The 18,410-nt window shown below is 46.0% G+C and overlaps 1 protein-coding gene across 2 annotated transcripts in view; it reads right to left on the minus strand.

Annotated features, from left to right (window-relative positions):
• The window catches only part of LOC310636510 (uncharacterized protein), a 161,530-nt gene extending 146,796 nt beyond the window's left edge, over positions 1 to 14,734 (minus strand). The window contains exon 1 of one of the 2 annotated variants that reach the window (XM_083356427.1): positions 14,697 to 14,734. The gene's annotated coding sequence lies outside the window, so the exon portion shown is untranslated. The remainder of the gene's footprint in view (positions 1 to 14,696) is intronic. The other variant, XM_083356428.1, reaches the window with a different exon arrangement.
• Positions 14,735 to 18,410: the final 3,676 nt, after the last annotated feature.

An 18,410-nucleotide genomic window follows, 5' to 3' on the forward strand; every position in this document is an offset into this window, starting at 1 on the left:
CCAGATCCAAAGTAAACCCGTACATTTTCAGCGGGGAGAAAGCAGAACGCAAAGGGACGCGTCTCTTTCGGTTTCTCGCTCCGGGGAAAGCGGAGCGGAAGGGGGAAGGGGCGGTTACGCCCGAAGGGGCCACCGGCCTCCCACTTGATTCACTCACCCCGGGCTAGCACGGCCTCGTGGCTGCTGGCGCTCCGCCCTGCAGCAGGAGCAGCGGCCCCACCACTGGTGACTGTCCTTCGAACCGCGGGGGGAGCGCGCTGGCTCGGCCGGGAGCCTCCGTTCGGCCAGGCCCTCTTAGTAGCAGGTGGCCCCTCTTCCTCCAGGGCCCGCTCTATTTTCTGGGCGGAGGGGGAGGAAGAGGAGCACGACACCCCTCTGAAGTAAGAAGAAGGGGGGGAAGGGTGACACGGATCCCGCAGGAGAAGTCAATCCAATTGCTGCACCACTCCCTACGCTCTTCATGCCCCCAACGGTAGGGCTCCTGCAGGCCGCCGCGAAGCAGCATCTGTTCGCGAAGATTAGCATGGCCCCTGCGCAACGACGCACAAATTCATGAAGCATTCCATATTAGGGCTAGGGAGGTGAGCTGGGAAGAAGCGGAGCTGGGGGGGGAAGGCAGGGGGGAGGAAGGCGGTGCCGCATACCACCAGCCAGGTCATTCGATTTTCACCAGCTCAAGGTTAATTCAGTCTTCCTTATTTCCGAGGTCTGTAAAATGAGGAACCAGATTGTTGGGGGGCAAAATGCTGACCCCATGAACCGCTTACAGAAGGCCGTAAAGCACTGTGAAACGGTATATATGTTTTAAGTGCTATTGCTATTCTGTCAGCCATCACAAATCTTTCTTGTTCTTTTTCCTTCATCCAGAAGGTGACCCCAGGAAAAGTGAACCAAGTTCCACTTGTTAGATTTTCTGCGTTTAGAAAGCCCTGCAACTGAGAAGGCGCCGGAAATTATGCTGGGTGGAGAAATACTTCAGTGGAAGTTCCCCTCACAGGAACCAGGAGAGACTCTTCAAGTGCTCTGAGTGTGGAATATCCTTTGCTCACAAATCCCTCCTTTTGATTAACCGGAAGGTGGAAATGGGGAATGGATCCCATCTGTGTTTGAACTGTGGGAACTTGTTTCGTGGCTGTGGGGCTTTCCCAAACATCTCTGCAGCCACCCCGTACTGAAGCCCTACAAATGTGGAGAGTGTGGGAAGCATTTTGCTAAAGGCTGGGACATCAGAGCTCATTAGCGTATCCACCAGGGAAAGAGACCTCAGTGTTTTTCCAGGCCTCAGAACAGCCCAACTGAAGAGAAACCCTGCAATTGTGTGCAATGTGGGCTTTGCTTTTCTCAAAACTCAGAGATGCTTAAACATCAACAGATCCACACTGGACAAAAACCTTATCAATGTCTGGAGTGTGGGAAATCTTTTGTTCGAAAAACAAGTCTCAAAATCCACATGAAAATTCACATAGAAATAAAACCTTATAAATGTTTAGAGTGTGGAAAATGTTTCACTCGGAGTTCATCTCTTTGCACGCATAATAAAACACACACAGAGGTGGAAAGCACAACGTGCCTAGAATGTGGGAAATGTTTTTCCAGCAAATCAGCCGTGCAGCGACATGAGACAGTCCACACTGGGGAAAAACCTTATCAATGTCTGGAATGTGGGAAATGTTTTTCCAGAAAGTCATATCTGCAGGAACATCAGAGAATCCACACTGGGGAAAGACCCCATGAATGCCCAGAATGTAAGAAACGATTTGGAAGTTCTTCCACACTTCGGAGTCACCAAAAGACGCACATGGGAGAAAAACTCTATAAATGTGAGGTTTGTGAGAAATGTTTTTCTCTAAAGAAAGGTCTTTTTCAACATCAGATAACACACAAACGGGAGAAACTCTATCACTGCATTGAGTGTGGAAAATTTTTTCATAGGATATCAAGCCTCGGAGTTCATAAGAAAATTCACAGAGGGGAAAAAAAATTCAAATGTTTAGACTGTGGGAAAGCATTTATTCAGTCATCTCATCTTAGAAGTCACTGGCAAGTCCATACAGGAGAGAAGCCCCATAAATGCTCAGTGTGTGAGAAATCTTTCATTCGGAAAGACAGACTTTTGATACATCAGAGAACCCACCGTGGAGAGAAACCATATAAATGTCCGGCGTGCGGGAAGTCTTTTTCTTGCGAAGAATATCTTAAAAAACACCTTGGACGACATCAAAAGGTCCATAAAAGAATGAAGCAATAAAGACTCATAAAGCATAGAAATATTTTGCTCAGAAGGGAAATATCAGAAAACTCACATGGGAGAAGACGTAACAGGCCCTGATGGTGGAACAGTTTTTCATAGATGTTCAACCCTTAGAAGTCATGTAAGAGTTCCTAAAGAGGGTTGGGGGCATTATAAACTCTTAGATCATGAAAGAGCATTTTTTTTTGTCAATCATCCCTTAAAAAATCATACACTAATGTCTAGTCCATATAAGAAAGATGCAGCATAAATCTTTGGAGTGTGATGTATTCTTACTGGAGAGAAACTTTGTCAGGACTTAGAATGTGGCAAAGATTTTTATCTGACAATCAGATCTTCAGATGCACATGAAAAATCCACACAAGAGAAAAACCTTAACAAGTGTGTAGCGTGAGAAAACTCTTCCTTGCCAATTGGAACATCTTGCCTCCTGGAGTTTGTCCATTTGAAATTGCCTCCTTGGAAATTTTCTTGCCAACTTAAAAATTTTACATTTTTTTTAAAAAAATAATAATTTTAAGAAGTGAATATGAAAGTAATGTGTGTGTGAAAATCTAAAATTGAATGTGAAACTCCCCAGAATCATGTAAGGACTCCTGCTTTGGGCAAGGAGGGTTGGTCTCTTTTGAGCTGGGCAGGATTAACAAATCCAGGAAATATATACAGAAAGTTCTTGATTTACAACCATAATTGCGCCCCAGATTTCTGTCGTTAAGTGAGGCATTTGTTAAGTGAGTTTTTCCCCATTTTACGACGTTTTCTACTGAGTGAATCTGCAGTGGATGGTAGTCACGCGGTTGTTAAATGAATCTCGCTTCCTCCATTGACTTTGCTCGTCAGAAGGAAGGCTGCAACAGGGGATCACATGACCCTGGGACACAGCAACGATCAGCCCGTTGCCAAGCATCTGAATTTTGATCACATGGTCTTGGGGATGCTGCAAAGGTCATAGGTGTGAAAAATGGTGATAGATCAAGTTTTTTTCAGTGTCGTCGTAACTTTGGTCACTAAATGAACTTTTGTAAATTCAAGGACTTCCTGTAGAAGCATAGAATATGTGTCCTAGAGCGCAGCGGATGGAAGCCCAGAAGTAAAAAGGGCTTTGCTTATAATTTTGTGATAGTTTTAAAAGACCTTTTAATGGACAAATTAACAGATTTTAGTGCATTAGCTGGTTTTAAAATCAGTGGCGAATAGACAACAAAGTTGACCAAAATATGAAAATGGAAGACCAAAAAGAATTAATGGGAAAAAGCGATTTAAAAGAAAAGTAAGGCATCTGGGTATTCTTACAGAGAACACCAATTCTATGTCAAAATAATTAGGACAAGGCATGGAATGAAATCAAGGAGGATTTGTTAGGATGGGGAAAAAATACAATTTTCCTCGGGTAGAATTTCTATAATTAAAAATGACTATATCACCTCCTGGACCAGGTGTAGGCAACCTTGGCTCTTTTATGACTTGTGGACTTCAACTCCCAGAATTCCTCAGCCAGCTAGGCTAAAAGAGCCAAGGTTGCCTATTCGTGTCCTGCACTGATGCTTCTCTTTTAAACAATACCTATCTCTACTACGGGTGCACCAGTAACGAAATAGCAGGAAGATATATCTAAGCTTATATGGCAGGAGAAAAACCAAGAGCTTAATTGGAAACTCTTCAAGAGGAAAGACTGTCATAATAATGATGATGGAAGGGACCTTGGAGGTCATCTACTCCAGCCCACTGCTCAGGCAGGAAACCCTACAGGACCTCTTGCTTTGGCAGGGGTTTGGACTAGAATATAGAAGACCTCCAATCTCCATTCCAACTTTGTTATTCCGTAAAGCTTGCTCATTTGTGGCTTGGAAACGTGTACAAACCCACCAGTTGCCCCACGGTCAGTAAACCAGGATGAAAGCAAAGCTTATAGGATGCTCTCTCCTGGTGCTCTGAAGAGCACAATTGGGGAAAAGGCTAAGCTATTTTCTAAAGCAGGCAAATCACCGGTCCACACAAGCCCTGATCAGGGAGTGTAACGTGGCTCCATCTGCTTGCTGTTTCCAGCTCCCAGGGAGATTTGCCGGCTACGCTGACTTCCAGGGCTGGGAGTCAACTATGATTAAAACATGATTAAGGCCGGTCTCCGTAAACACCGCAGCCTCTTTGGACTCGGCAGAACCTCTGCCTCGCCCACCTCCTACTACGCACCCCATCCTCCACACCCATGTCAGCCTTGCAGGTGCCAGACGGGGGATCCCGAGTCCCCTCCCCACCTCCCAAAACTTCAGGGGGAAGCAGGGATCAAAGATCCCGGGCCACCTCTTCCCAATCCCGGGGGGGGGGGGGAAGAGAGGGAAAGGCTTCCGGCTTCCGGCCTCCGCCCGGCTGTGAAAGAGAAGGTGAGAAGGTGACAACAGTTGGTGTGATTCTTCGCAAATGAAAGAAAATAACTGTCAATCTTCCTCGGTCTGGGGCTCCATGCAAGATCTCACCCTTGTGGAGTTTCAGTGATCATGTGAACGGTGAGGAGTCACCCCAGAACTACATGGGAGGATCTTGTCAATGATCTCATGGCAGTTGGGACCATAGTCACCAAGAAAACAATTGGTAACACACTACGCCATGAAGGACTGAAATTCTGCAGTACCCACAAGGTCCCCCTGCTCAAGAAAGCAATATACAGCCCCAGCTGAAGTTTGCCAATGAACGTGCAAATGATTCAGGGGAGAACTGGGTGAAAGTATTGTGGTCAGATGAGACCAAAATCGAGCTCTTTGGCATCAAGTTTGAAGGAGGAGGAACGCTGCCTATGACCCCAAGAGCATCATCCCCACCGTCAAACATGGCGGTGGAAACATGCTTTTGGGGTGTTTTTCTGCTAAGGGAACAGGACAACTTCACCGCATCAAAGGGATGATGGACGGGGTCATGTACCGTCAAATCTTGGGTGAGAACCTCCTTCCCTCAGCCAGGGCATTGAAAATGGGTCACGGATGGGTATTCCAGAATGACAGTGATCCAAAACACACAGCCAAGACAACAAAGGAGTGGCTCAAGGCGAAGCACATTAATGTCCTGGCGTGTCCTAGCCAATCTCCTGACTTTAATCCCATGGAAAATCTGTGGAGGGAGCTGAAGGTTCAAGCTGCCTCGAAACCTTAATGACTTGGAGAGGATCTGCAGAGAAGTGGAACAAAATCCCTCCTGAGATGTGTGCAAACCTGGTGGCCAACTACAAGAAACCGTCTGACTTCTGTGATGGCCAACGAAGGTTTTGCCACCAAGGACTAAGTCATGTTTGGCGAAGGGGTCAAACACTTCTTTCGCTCATTAAAATGCAAACTAATTTATATATTTTTTTTGAAATGTATTTTCAAACAATTTATTCATGAACTTGTTTAAAAATTCCAAATTGGGTCAAACTCCCATTTTTGGGGTTTTGTACATTTTGTATCACGCTAGAGAAAAAAATGTTGAGACTAGTAAGGTTGCAGGGAAGAGCAACAAATATGATTAAGGGAAAGGAGGCTAAAGTAGTGCAGGCTCGAATCCCACCAGGCTCAAGGTTGACTCAGCCTTCCATCCTTCCGAGGTAGGTAAAATGAGGACCCAGATTGTTGGGGGCAATAAGCTGACTTTGTAATAATGCCGCTTGTGTGTGTGTGTGTGTGAAAGCCCTAATAAGCAGGCATATACATAGAATGAAGGCTATTGATAAGCACATTTGATTTGTGCTTAGATTGTAAGCCGCCCTGAGTCTTCGGAGAAGGGCGGGATATAAATGGGATTAAATAAATAAAAAGAGGAATGGTAAGAAATGGTTATGTCTAGTCGAAGGAAGAAAAGGACTCAGGATGACAGTCTTCTAATGTTTGAGAAGCTGTCAGAAAGAAGAGGGAGACAACCTATTTTCCAAAGCAACGGAAGGCTAAACAAGAAGCAACGGCTGGAAACTAGAACAAAGAAGAATTTCCTCACATTTAGAACAATTAATCAGTGCAATGGCTTGCCTCCAAAAGTTGAGTGCTCCACCCATCGAGGCTTTTAAGAAGAGATTAGCCAGCCATTCTTCTAAAATGATATACACTATATAGGATCTCTTCCTTGGGCAGGGGGCTGGGCTAGTAGATCTCCAAGCTCAAACTTTGTTCTTCTGTAAAGCTTGCACATTTGTGGCTTGGAAAATTATACAAACCCACCAGTTACCCCACGGTCAGCAAACCACGAGCAGAGCAAAGCAGGGCTAGGAGTAAACTATGATTAAGCCACGATTAAGGCCGGTCTCCGTAAACACCGCAGCCTCTTTGGACTCGGCAGAACCTTCGTCTCGCCCACCTCCCTACTACGCAGCCCATCCTCCACGGCCATGTTAGCCTTGCCACGTGCCGAACGGAGGGGGGATCCCTCGACCGAGCCCCCCCCAAAATTTCTGGGGGAAGCAGGGAGCGAGGATCCCCGGCCGCCTCTTCCCAATCCCGGGGAGGAGAGAGGGAGGGAGGGAGGGAAAAGCTCCCGGCCTCCGCCCGGCTGTCAAAGAGGCGGCTCGCCCATCTCCCTCCGAGGGGGAAGCGGCGCTTCCCGAACCCCGAAACTCCGGTCGCTCCACCGGAGGAGTAGAGGAAGGAAGGGCCAGAGCGCCCACACTCCCAGAAGGCAGGAAATGAAATCGGGAAGGGCGGGGAGAAACCTTCATGGCGCCTCTCTAGGAAGCTCCTGTCGTTCTCTCTACTCCCCCTCCCTCCCAGCATCTGACGTTTCATAGCTCCGTTGCGGAGGATTTTTCTTTCCCGCCTTTTGGGGTTTTTCGGGCGTCGGTGCAACTTCTGGGCGTCCGGCCAGGCTGCTCCTCGGCCCCGCTCCGGGCAGGTGGGGCTGCTCCTGCTCTCCCTCGGCCGGCCAGGAGGAAGGTAGCCCCGAGTCCCCGCTGGGTCCCCGGAGGGTGGCTGAGCCTGCCAGGATCCCGGCTGGAGGCAGGGCTGGACGGGGAGCCTCCGGGGGAAAGGACTTGGGGGGGGGGGTCGCCCCACGGAGGGAAAGGGGGGGCTTCTCTTTTTAAGGATTTATTGGGGGGGAATATGGGGCAATGGAAAGAAAGGTCCCCCTCCTCTCCTTTCCCCTTTTTGCAGGGTCTCAACATCTGTTTTGTAATGTGACCAGGTTGTGACCTTATTAATTTACTTGCTATACTAATATTTCTTGTGATTTTCATTCTACAGCTCTTATTTATGCAACCAAGGATTGTATTAGCTTTTTTTGGCATGCTTTTGCACACTGATGGTTCATGTTCAAGTCATTCCCCACTCGACTCCCAGGTCCCTCTCACAGTTAACTGTTTTTGAGCCAGGTTTCGCCTAATCTGAACCTGCACCTTTAGGTTTTTCTGCCTACCTGTAAAACCTTGCCTTTCTCTACACCTACATTTCATGTTGTTGGATAGGGACCATTCTTCAAGTCTGTCAAGATCCTTTTGGATCCTGAGCTGATCTTCTGGGGCGTTGGCTATTTCTGCCAGCTTAGTGTCATCTGCAAATTTGATGACTTCCCCTTTTATTCCCTCATCATTCTAAGTCATTTATGCAGATTTTGAAAACTACTGGGCCTAAAACAGAACCTTGTGGTACCCCACTGTTTACTTCCCTCTATTTAGATGTAGTACCATTAAGGACTACTCGTTGAGTACAGTTTTGTCAGCTAGTTACAAATCCATCTGGTTGTGATGCTGTCTAACCCACAGGCTTCTTTGAGACAACCAGAAGAAGAGAAGGGGATAGAATAGTGCAAAGATTAATGTCAGAGAAACAGGTACAAGTTTCCCATTAAAAGTGTGGTAAGTGGGTGTACAGATAGTCATCAACCTACAACCACAATTGAGCCAAAAATTCATGTTGCTAAGTGAGAAATTTGTTAAATGAATTTTGTCCCATTTTATGCCAGGTGCCGAAGTACCAGCGGTTGTGGTATGCATGCCACCGGTGGAAAAGCCCTGTTTTATTAATCTTGGGTACTTTTCTTATATCTCCTCCTTTGTAACTGAGATTTATGTCCTCATATTCTCCATAACCAAAAAAGATCCCTTTTCCTTCTGTTTAATATAAATGGAGAAGAACGAATGTCCTGGATTTTATTCCAATGCTTTGGTTTTCTTTGGTTTCTACAAAGCTGGGTATAATTTCTAAAAACCGTTATTTCCCTGTTTTTTTCTTGAAAGAGGCTGTGTTCTGTACCAGCCTGCTACCGGCCCTGCAGAAAAGGCAGGGACAACCCCTTACAAACGGCAAGAGGCTGGAATTACGCCTGCCAAATTTATAGCTACAAAAACAAACAAGACACAAACCAAGAAAACAGGAGCTTTAAGAAACACGAACTATCCAAGCGGTTGCCTTCAGCAAACCAGCCCTCCCCACACATTCCCCTTATATAGAGTTCAGGGCGTGGCTTCTCTCTGCCTCCTTCCGAGAAGCCCCATTGCCTTCCTCTGTTTACTCCTAATTGACTGCCTCCTGCGTCAGGCGTCCTTGAACAGGGCCAGCTGTGGGTCATCTTCATCCACGCTGTCAGGCTCACACAGCTGGGTCTCCGTGGTGACCAAGTGGGAGGGGCCTGGCTGAGGGCTCTCATCAGCAAGATCTTCAACACCCCCCTCCTCCTCCTCTGAGTCATCCGACCCAACTGCCGAACCCACAGGCTGACCCTGAATCACAACAGGCTGTGATGCGGCAGCTGCTTCTTGGTGGCTGATTTAGAAAGGAAACTAGCAAATGGTAGAAGAAGCTTCAGAGAGAAACAGAGGGGAAAAGAAGGGAAAAATGGACAGAGCTGCAGATGAGAAAAGGGGGAAAGAGGGAATGGAGGGGGGAGAAGAAAGAGGAAGGGATTCAGGATGGATGTTGGGCTTAACCAAGAACTCAAACTGCAGAATTCAATGACACTGAAGAGGAAAATGATGATATATTGAGAGGAGAAAAACGTGTTAATACCATACTAAAATTTTATTAAACCGTAAAGGCCACGAGATAAAATTTGAGTTTCACCCCATCACGCTCTCCCAAAGAGGGGATCAGTTTTCACAGCAGAAATTACTCATCCCTCAACTAAGGCATTGCTAGTTTAACCATGGTTTCTGGTGCTGCTGTCCTTGGAGAAGTGATTCCAGTGGTTGGGTGGATGCAACACACGAAGCCAAAAGAAACTGGGTGATGTTGGAGCCCAAAGACTATTTGACTCCTGTCTCCTGTCAACTGCTTACAGAGGGCCGTAAAGCACTGTGAAGCGGTATATATGTCTAAATCCTATTGCTATTCTGTCAGCCATCACAAATCTTTCTCTCTTATTTTCTTCTTTTTCCTTCATCCAACAGGTGACCCCGGGAAAAGTGGACAAAGTTCCAGTTGTTAGATTTTCTCCACTTAGAAAGCCCTGCAAGTCAGAAGGCGCCGGAAATGATGCTGGGTGGAGAAATCCTTCAATGGAAGGTCCCCTCAGAGGAACCAGGAGAGACTCTTCAAGTGCTCTGAGTGCGGAATATCCTTTGCTCACAAATCCCTCCTTTTGATTAACCGCAAACTGGATGTTGGGAATGGATCCCATCTGTGGTTGAAGTTTGGGAACTCATTTCGTGGCTGTGGGGCTTTGCCAAACATCTCCGGAGCCACCCGGGACTGAAGCCCTACAAATGTGGAGAGTGTGGGAAGCATTTTGCTAAAGGCTGGGACATCAGAGCTCATTAGCGGAAAGAGACTTCAGGAAGGCCTCAGTGTTTTTCCAGGCCTCAGAAAAGCCCAACTGAGGAGAAACCCTGCAGTTGTGTGCAGTGTGTGCTTTGCTTTTCTCAAAACTCAGAGATGCTTAAACATCAAGAAATCTACACTAGACAAAAACCTTACCAATGTATGGAGTGTGGAAAATCTTTTATTCGAAAAACAAGTCTCAAAATCCACAGGAAAATTCACATAGAAATAAAACCTTATAAATGTTTAGAGTGTGGAAAATGTTTCACTCGGAGTTCATCTCTTTCTAAACACATTAAAACACACACAGAGGTGGAAAGCAAAACGTGCCTAGAATGTGGGAAATCTTTTTCCAGCAAATCAGCCGTGCAGCGACATGAGAGAGTCCACACTGGGGAAAAACCTTATGACTGTCTGGAATGTGGGAAATCTTTTTCCAGCAAATCAGCCGTGCAGCGACATGAGACAGTCCACACTGGGGAAAAACCTTATCAATGTCTGGAGTGTGGGAAATGTTTTTCCAGCAAATCAAACCTGCAGCAACATCAGAGAATGCACACTGGCGAAAGACCCCATGAATGCCCAAAATGTAAGAAACGATTTGGGACTTCTGCCACACTTTGGAGACACCAAAAGACGCACATGGGAGAAAAACCCTATCAATGTAACGATTGTGAGAAATGTTTTTCTTTAAAGGGAAGTCTTTTTCGACATCAGATGATCCATACAGGGGAGAAACCCTATCAGTGCATCGAGTGTGGAAAATTTTTTCGGAATGTGTCAAACCTCGGACATCATAAGAAAATTCACAGAGGGGTAAAACAATACAAATGTTTAGACTGTGGGAAAGCATTTATTCATTCAGCTAGCCTTAGAAGTCACTGGCAAGTCCATATAGGAGAGAAGCCCCATAAATGCTCGGAGTGCGATAAATGTTTTTCTCACAAAAGTAGTCTTTTGAGACATCAGAGGACCCACCGTGGAGAGAAACCATATAAATGTCCAGAGTGTGGGAAGTCTTTTTCTTGCGAAGAATATGTTAGAAAACACGAGATGATTCACACAGCAGACAAGCCTTACAGGTCTCTGCCGAAAAATAAAATGTGTTCAGAATGTGGGAGATGTTTCTCCCAAACGTCACACCTAATTCGACACGAGAGACTTCACACCGGAGAAAGGCCCTATCAATGCCCAGAATGCGACAAGCGATTTGTGGAGTCGGCTGAACTCCGGAGACACCAGAAGGTGCACACAGGAGAGAGGCCCTTTAAATGTGGGGAGTGTGAGAAAGGTTTTCTCACAGCAACATTGCTTCGGGATCATCAGAGAATCCACACAGGGGAGAAGCCGTACAAATGTGGGGAGTGTGGAAAATGCTTTTCCCGAAAACAACACCTTGGAAGTCATCAAAACGTCCATAAAAGAATGAAGCAATAAAGACTCATAGAGTGTAGAAATGTTTTCCTTAAAAGGGAAATATCAGAAAACTCACATGGGAGAAGGCCTAACAGGCCCTAATGGTGGAACAGTTTTTCATACTTGTTCAACCCTTAGAAGTGATGTAAGAGTTCCTAAAAGGGACGCGGTGGCTCAGTGGGTTAGAATGCTGAGCTTGTCGATCGGAAGGTCGGCAGTTTGGCGGGTCGAATCCCGAGTGCCGCGTAACAGAGTGAGCGCCTGTTACTCATCCCAGCTTCTGCCAACCTAGCAGTTCGAAAGCCATGTAAAAAAATGCAAGTAGAAAAATAGGGACCACTACGGTGGGAAGGTAACAGCGTTCCGTGCGCCTTTGCCGTCGGTAGTCATGCCGGCCACATGACCACGGAGATGTCCTCGGACAAGCACTGGCTCTTCGGCTTTGAAACGGAGATGAGCACCGGCCTCTAGAGTCGGAAACGACTAGCACGCATGTGCGGGGGAACCTTTACCTTTACCTAAGAGTTCCTAAAGGGGGGGTTGGGGCATTAGAAACTCTTAGATCATGAAAGAGCTTTTTTTTATCAATCATCCCTTAAAAATCATACTCTAGTGTCTAGTCCATATAGGAAACATGCAGCATAAATGCTTGGAGTGTGATGTATGTTTTGCCTGAAAAAATACTCTTTTTCAGCATCAGTGAATTCTTCCTTGGGAGAAAATTTGTCAGGGCTTAGAATGTGGCAAAGGTTTTTATCTGATAATCAGATCTTCAGATACACATGAAAAATCCAAAGAGCAGAAAAACCTTAACAAATGTGTACCGTGAGAAAATTTTTCCTTGCCAATTGGAACATCTTGCCTCCTGGAGTTTGTCCATTTGAAATTGGAAATTTCCTTAGAAATTTTGTTGGCAACTTAAATATTTTATATTATTTTTTTAAAAAAAATAATTTTAAGAAGTGAATATGAAAGTCTAATGTCCGTGTGAAAATCTAAAATCTAATGTGAAATTCTCTGGAATGATATTAGGACTCCTGGTTTGGGCAGGGAGGGTTGGACTAGAAGACTAAAATTGTTGTTATAGATCCCTTGTAGCTCTGTGAATCTAAGAATTTAAAAAGAAAACGGGACAGTGAAAAAGAAAAAAGTGGGGGTACAGACAAAAAAGGAAAAAAAAGCCAAGGGCTCTGCTAAGATCTTGGAAGCCACGAAAACTCTTCTGAGCTGGGCAAGATTAACAGGCAAATGGCTGTCCAGTCTCTTCTTAAAAACTTCCAGTGTTGGAGCATTCACCACCTCTGGAGGCAGGTTGTATCACTGGTTAGTTGTTCTAACTGTCAGGAAGTTTCTCCATAGTTCTAGGTTGCTTCTCTCCTTGACTAGTTTCCATCCGTTGCTTCTTGTCCTGCTTTCAGGTGCTTTGGAGAATAGCTTGACTCCCTCTTCTTTGTGGTAGCCCCTGGTCGAATCCAGGAAATATATACAGGCAGTCCTCGACCTAGAAACACAATTTCTGTTGTTAAGTGAGACATTAGTTAAGTGAGGTTTGCCCAATTTTACGACCTTTTCTGCCACAGTTGCCGAGTGAATCACTGCAGTTGATAAGTTAGTCACTCAGTTGTTAAACGAATCTGGCTTTCCCCATCGACTTTCCTTGTCGGAAGGCTGCAAAAGGTGATCACGTGACCCTGGGACACAGCAACGGCAATTTATTTTTTTTAATCCCATTTATATCCCGCCCTTCTCCGAAGACTCAGGGCGGCTTACAATCTAAGCACAAATCAATGTGCTTAGCAATAGCCTTCATTCTATGTATATGCCTGCTTATTAGGGCTTTCGGCCCCCGCCAAGCGGCATTACTACAAAGTCAGCTTAATTGCCCCCAACAATCTGGGTCCTACCTCGGAAGGATGGAAGGCTGAGTCAACCTTGAGCCTGGTGGGATGCGAACCTGCACCTGTCATAAGTATGAGCCTTTTGACAACATGACCGTGGGGATGCGCAAAGGTTGTATGTGTGAAAAATGGCGATAAATCAACTTTTTCAGTGCCGTAACTGAATGGTCAGTAAATGAACTTTTGTAAATTCAAGGACTTCCTGTAGAAGCATAGAATATGTATCTTAGAGTGCAGCGGATGGAAGCCCGGAAGTAAGAAGGGCTTTGATTATAATTTTGTGGTAGTTTGGAAGAAACCATAATATTAATGGGGAAAAATAACAGATTTTAGTGCATTAGCTAGTTTTAAAATCAGTGGTGAATAGACAAAGAAGTTTTTCCAAAATATGAAAATGGAAGACCAAAAAGAATTAATGGGAAAAAGCGATTTAAAAGAAAAATAAGGCATCTGCGTATTCTTACAAAGAATACGAATTCTATGTCAAAATAATTATGACAAGGCATGGAATGAAATCAAGGAGGATTTGTTAAGATGGAAAAAAATATTACAATTGTCGTTGGGTAGAATTTCTACAATTAAAAATGACTATATTACCTAGACCAGGGGTAGGCAACCTAAAACACTGGAAGAGCCACTTGGACCCGTTTCCCACCGAAAACACTGGGAGCCGCAAAATCCCTTTGACATCTAAAATGAAGATTAATACTGCATATATTGTTTGTTACCTTGATGCCATGTGTAAAAAAGCTATAGTGTGCTGCATTTATGAAATCAATGAACTGCTACAAAGGAAACAATTTTTTTTTTCTGCATGCAAGATAAGCATTTTGATCTCCAAAAAAACAAAAAAAATCCCTACAGGATCTGTTGCTTTGGCAGGGGTTTGGGCTAGAAGACCTCCAAGCTCCATTCCAACTTTGTTGTTCCGTAAAGCTTGCTCATTTGTGGCTTGGAAACGTGTACAACCCCACCAGTTGCCCCACGGTCAGCAAACCAGGATGAAAGCAAAGCTTATAGGATGCTCTCTCCTGGTGCTCCGAAGGGCACAATTGGGAAAGGACTTAAGCTATTTTCTAAAGCAGGCAAATCACCGGTCCACACAAGCCCTGATCAGGGAGTGTAACGTGGCTCCCCATCTGCTTGCTGTTTCCAGCTCCCAGGGAGACCTGCCGGCTACGCTGACTTCCAGGGCAGGGAGTCAGCTATGATTAAGCCACGATTAAGGCCGGTCTCCGTAAACACCGCAGCCTCTTTGGACTCTGCAGAACCTTCGTCTCGCCCACTTCCCTACTACGCAGCCCATCCTCCACAGCCATCTCAGCCTTGCCAGGTGCCGAACGAGGGGATCCCTCGTCCGAGTCCCCCCCCAAACGTCAAGGCGAAGTAGGGGGAGAGAGGGAGGGAAAGGCTCCCGGCCACTCCGGACTCCCCCCGGCTGTCAAAGAGGCGGCTCGCCCGGCGCCCTCCGAGGAGGAAGCGGCGTTTCCCAAGCCATGAAACTCCGGTCGCTCCACCGGAGGAGTAGAGGAAGGAAGGGCCAGAGCGCCCACTCTCCCAGGAAGCAGGAAATGGAACCGGAAAGGGCAGGGAGAAGCCTTCGAGGCGCCTCTCTAGGAACCTCCTCTCGTTCTCCCTACTCCGCTTCCCCTCCCTTTAATCTGAGTTTCATAGCTCCGTTGCGGAGGATTTTTTTTCTTTCCCGCCTTTTGGGGCTTTTCGGGCGTCGGTGCAACTTCTGGGCGTCCGGCCAGGCTGCTCCTCGGCCCCGCTCCGGGCAGGTGGGGCTGCTCCTGCTCTCCCTCGGCCGGCCAGGAGGAAGGTAGCCCCGAGTCCCCCCTGGGTCCCCGGAGGGTGGCTGAGCCTGCCAGGATCCCGGCTGGAGGCAGGGCTGGACGGGGAGCCTCCGGGGGAAAGGATTTGGGGGGGGGTCGCCCCACGGAGGGAAAGGGGGGGCTTTTCTTTTAAAGGATTTATTGGGGGGGGAATATATTGGGCAATGGAAAGAAAGACCCACCTTCTCCCTTCAGTGGGAGTCCCTCTCACCGTTAACTGTTGTTGATCCATTTTTCGCCTAATCTGGATTTGCACCTTTAGTTTTTCCTGCCTACGTGTAAAATCTTGCTTTTCTCCACACTAAATGTCATGTGGTTGCATAGGGCCCATTCTTCAAGTCTGCCAAGATCCTTTTGGATGCTGAGCTGATCTTCTGGGGTGTTGGCTATTTCCGCCAGCTTTGTATCATCTGCAAATTTGATTCCTTTTACTCCCTCATCATTCAAAGTCATTTATGAAGATTTTGAAAACTACTGGGCCTAGAGCAGAACCTTGTGGTACCCCACTGTTTACTTCCCTCTATGCAGATGTAGTACTATTAAGGACTACTCCTTGAGTACAGTTTGTCAGCTAGTTACAAATCCATCTGGTGGTGATTCTGACTATCCTACAGGCTTTTTTGAGACCACCAGAAGGAGAGAAGGGGCTAGAATAGTGCAAAGATTAATGTCAGAGAAACAGGCACAAGTTTCCCATTAAAAGTGTGGTAAGTGGGTGTACAGATAGTCATCAAGCTACAACCACAATTGAGCCCAAAATTCATGTTGCTAAGTGAAAAATTTGTTAAATACGTTTTGTCCCATTTTATGCCAGGTGCCGAAGTAACACCGGTTGTGGTACGCATGTGACCAGTGGAAAAGCCCAGCTTTATTTGTCTTGGGTACGTTTCTTATATCTCCTACTTTGTAACTGGGATTTATGTCCTCTGAGCTTGTCGATCAGAAGGTCGGCTGTTTGGCGGGTCGAATCCCAAGTGCCACGTAACAGAGTGAGTGCCTGTTAACAGGTTGAGCGCCTGTTACTCGTTCCAGCTTCTGCCAACCTAGCAGTTCGAAAGCACGTAAAAATGGAAGTAGAAAAATAGGGACCACTACGGTTGGAAGGTAACAGCCTTCCGTGCGCCTTTGGCATCTAGTCATGCCGGCCACATGACCACTGAGACGTCCTCGGACAAGCGCTGGCTCTTCGGCTTTGAAACGGAGATGAGCACCGGCCCCTAGAGTCGAAAACGACTAGCACGCATATGCGGGGGAACCTTTACCTTTATTCTCCCTAACCAGAAAAGATCCTCTTTCCTTCTGCTTAATCTAAATAGAGAAGTACGAATGTCCTGGATTTTATTCCAATGCTTTGGTTTTCTTTGGTTTCTACAAAGCTGGGTATAATTTCTAAAAATTGTTATTCCCCTGGTTTTTTCTTGAAAGAGGCTGTGATGCGGCAGCTGCTTCCTGGTGGCTGATTTAGGAAGGAAACTAGCAAATGGTAGAAGAAGCTTCGGAGAGAAATGGAGGGGAAAGGAAGGCAAAAATGAACAGAACTGCAGATGAGAAAGGGGGGAAAGAGGGAATGGGGGAGGGAAGAGGAAGGGGTTCAGGATGGATGTTGGACTTGAACAAGACCTCAAACTGCAGAATTGAATGACAACAAAAGAGGAAATGATGAAATATAAGAGGAGAAAAACTTAATACCGTACTATAATTTTATTAAACCATAAAGGCCATGAGATAAAATTTGAGTTTCACCCCATCACACCCTCCCAAAGAGGGGATCAGTTTTCAGATCAGAAATTACTCATCCCTCAACTAAAGTATTGCTAATTTAACCATGGTTTCTGGTGCTGCTCCCGTTGGTCAAGTGACTCCAGTGGTTGGGTGGATGCAACACACGAAGCCAAAAGAAACTGGGTGATATTGGAGCCCAAAGTCTATCTTGGGCAGGTAGGACCACCAGGTAGGCGTTTTGGCCAAAGGAAACCATCATCCTCCCTTTTGGGAAATGGGGGTCTGAGCCCCCACCATGACGTATTGTTGACCCTGATGAATATATTTACACCCTCCCTAAACTATAAAGGAATAATAGAAAGCCTTCTTAAGAGAACCCCTTGTTCACTCTGTGGAGGCCCAAAGAACAGTATCCATGAATAACTACATAGGTTCTCTCTGCATTGGAGCTACCTGACATATACAAAGTGTATGGGGCGGGGATCTTTGTTGCGTTTTCTCACATCATAGAGTATCTCACACACAAACACACACAACTGACAAAAAGGAAAAGGCAGGCAAATGGGGAGCAAAAAGGAAAGCCATGATAGCGCAGTGGTTAGAATGCAGAATTGCAGGCTAACTCTGATATATCAATATACTTGATATATAGAAAGTCTATGGGGTGGGGGTTTTTGCCATGTTTTCTCACATCATAGAGCATCACACACATACACACACAAAACTGAGAAAAAGGAAAAGGCAGGGATCATTAACAGTTCAGGCGGGCAAATCGGCGCAATAGGGAAAGCCGTGATAGTGCAGTGGTTAGAATGCAGTATTGCAGGCTAACTGCCAACTGCCAGCAGTTTGATTCTCACCTGCTCAAAGTTGACTCAGCCTTCCATCCTTCTGAGGTCAGTAAAACAAGGACACAGATCGTTGGGGGGCAATCTGCTGACTCTGTAAACCACTTGGAGAGGGCTGTAAAGCACTGTGAAGCGGTATATATGTCTTAAGAGCTATTGCTATTCTGTCAGCCATCATGAATCTTTCTCTCTTTTTTCTTCTTTTTCCTTCATCCAGCAGGTGACCTCAGGAAAAGTGGACAACGTTCCAGTTAGATTTTCTGCGTTTAGAAAGCCCTGCAACTGAGAAGGTGCCGGAAATTATGCTGGGTTAGGCAAATGAGTATTTTGACCACATCATCCTCTTTATGCATGTTGTCTTACTCCAAGCTGTATAGGCTCGAAAGCCTACTACCAATTAAGCATATTAGGTGATGTGCATCTCTGTAATGAGAAGGGGTGTGGTCTAATGACATCAACACCCTGTATCAGGTGTGCATAATTATTAGGCAACTTCCTTTCCTTTGGCAAAATGGGTCAAAAGAAGGACTTGACAGGCTCAGAAAAGTCAAAAATAGTGAGATATCTTGCAGAGGGATGCAGCACTCTTAAAATTGCAAACCTTCTGAAGCGTGATCATCGAACAATCAAGCGTTTCATTCAAAATAGTCAACAAGGTCGCAAGAAGCGTGTGGAGAAACCAAGGCGCAAAATAACTGCCCATGAACTGAGAAAAGTCAAGCGTGCAGCTG

This window comes from Vipera ursinii, assembly GCF_947247035.1.
Source record: "Vipera ursinii genome assembly, chromosome: 2".
NCBI classification, from domain to species: domain Eukaryota; kingdom Metazoa; phylum Chordata; class Lepidosauria; order Squamata; family Viperidae; genus Vipera; species Vipera ursinii.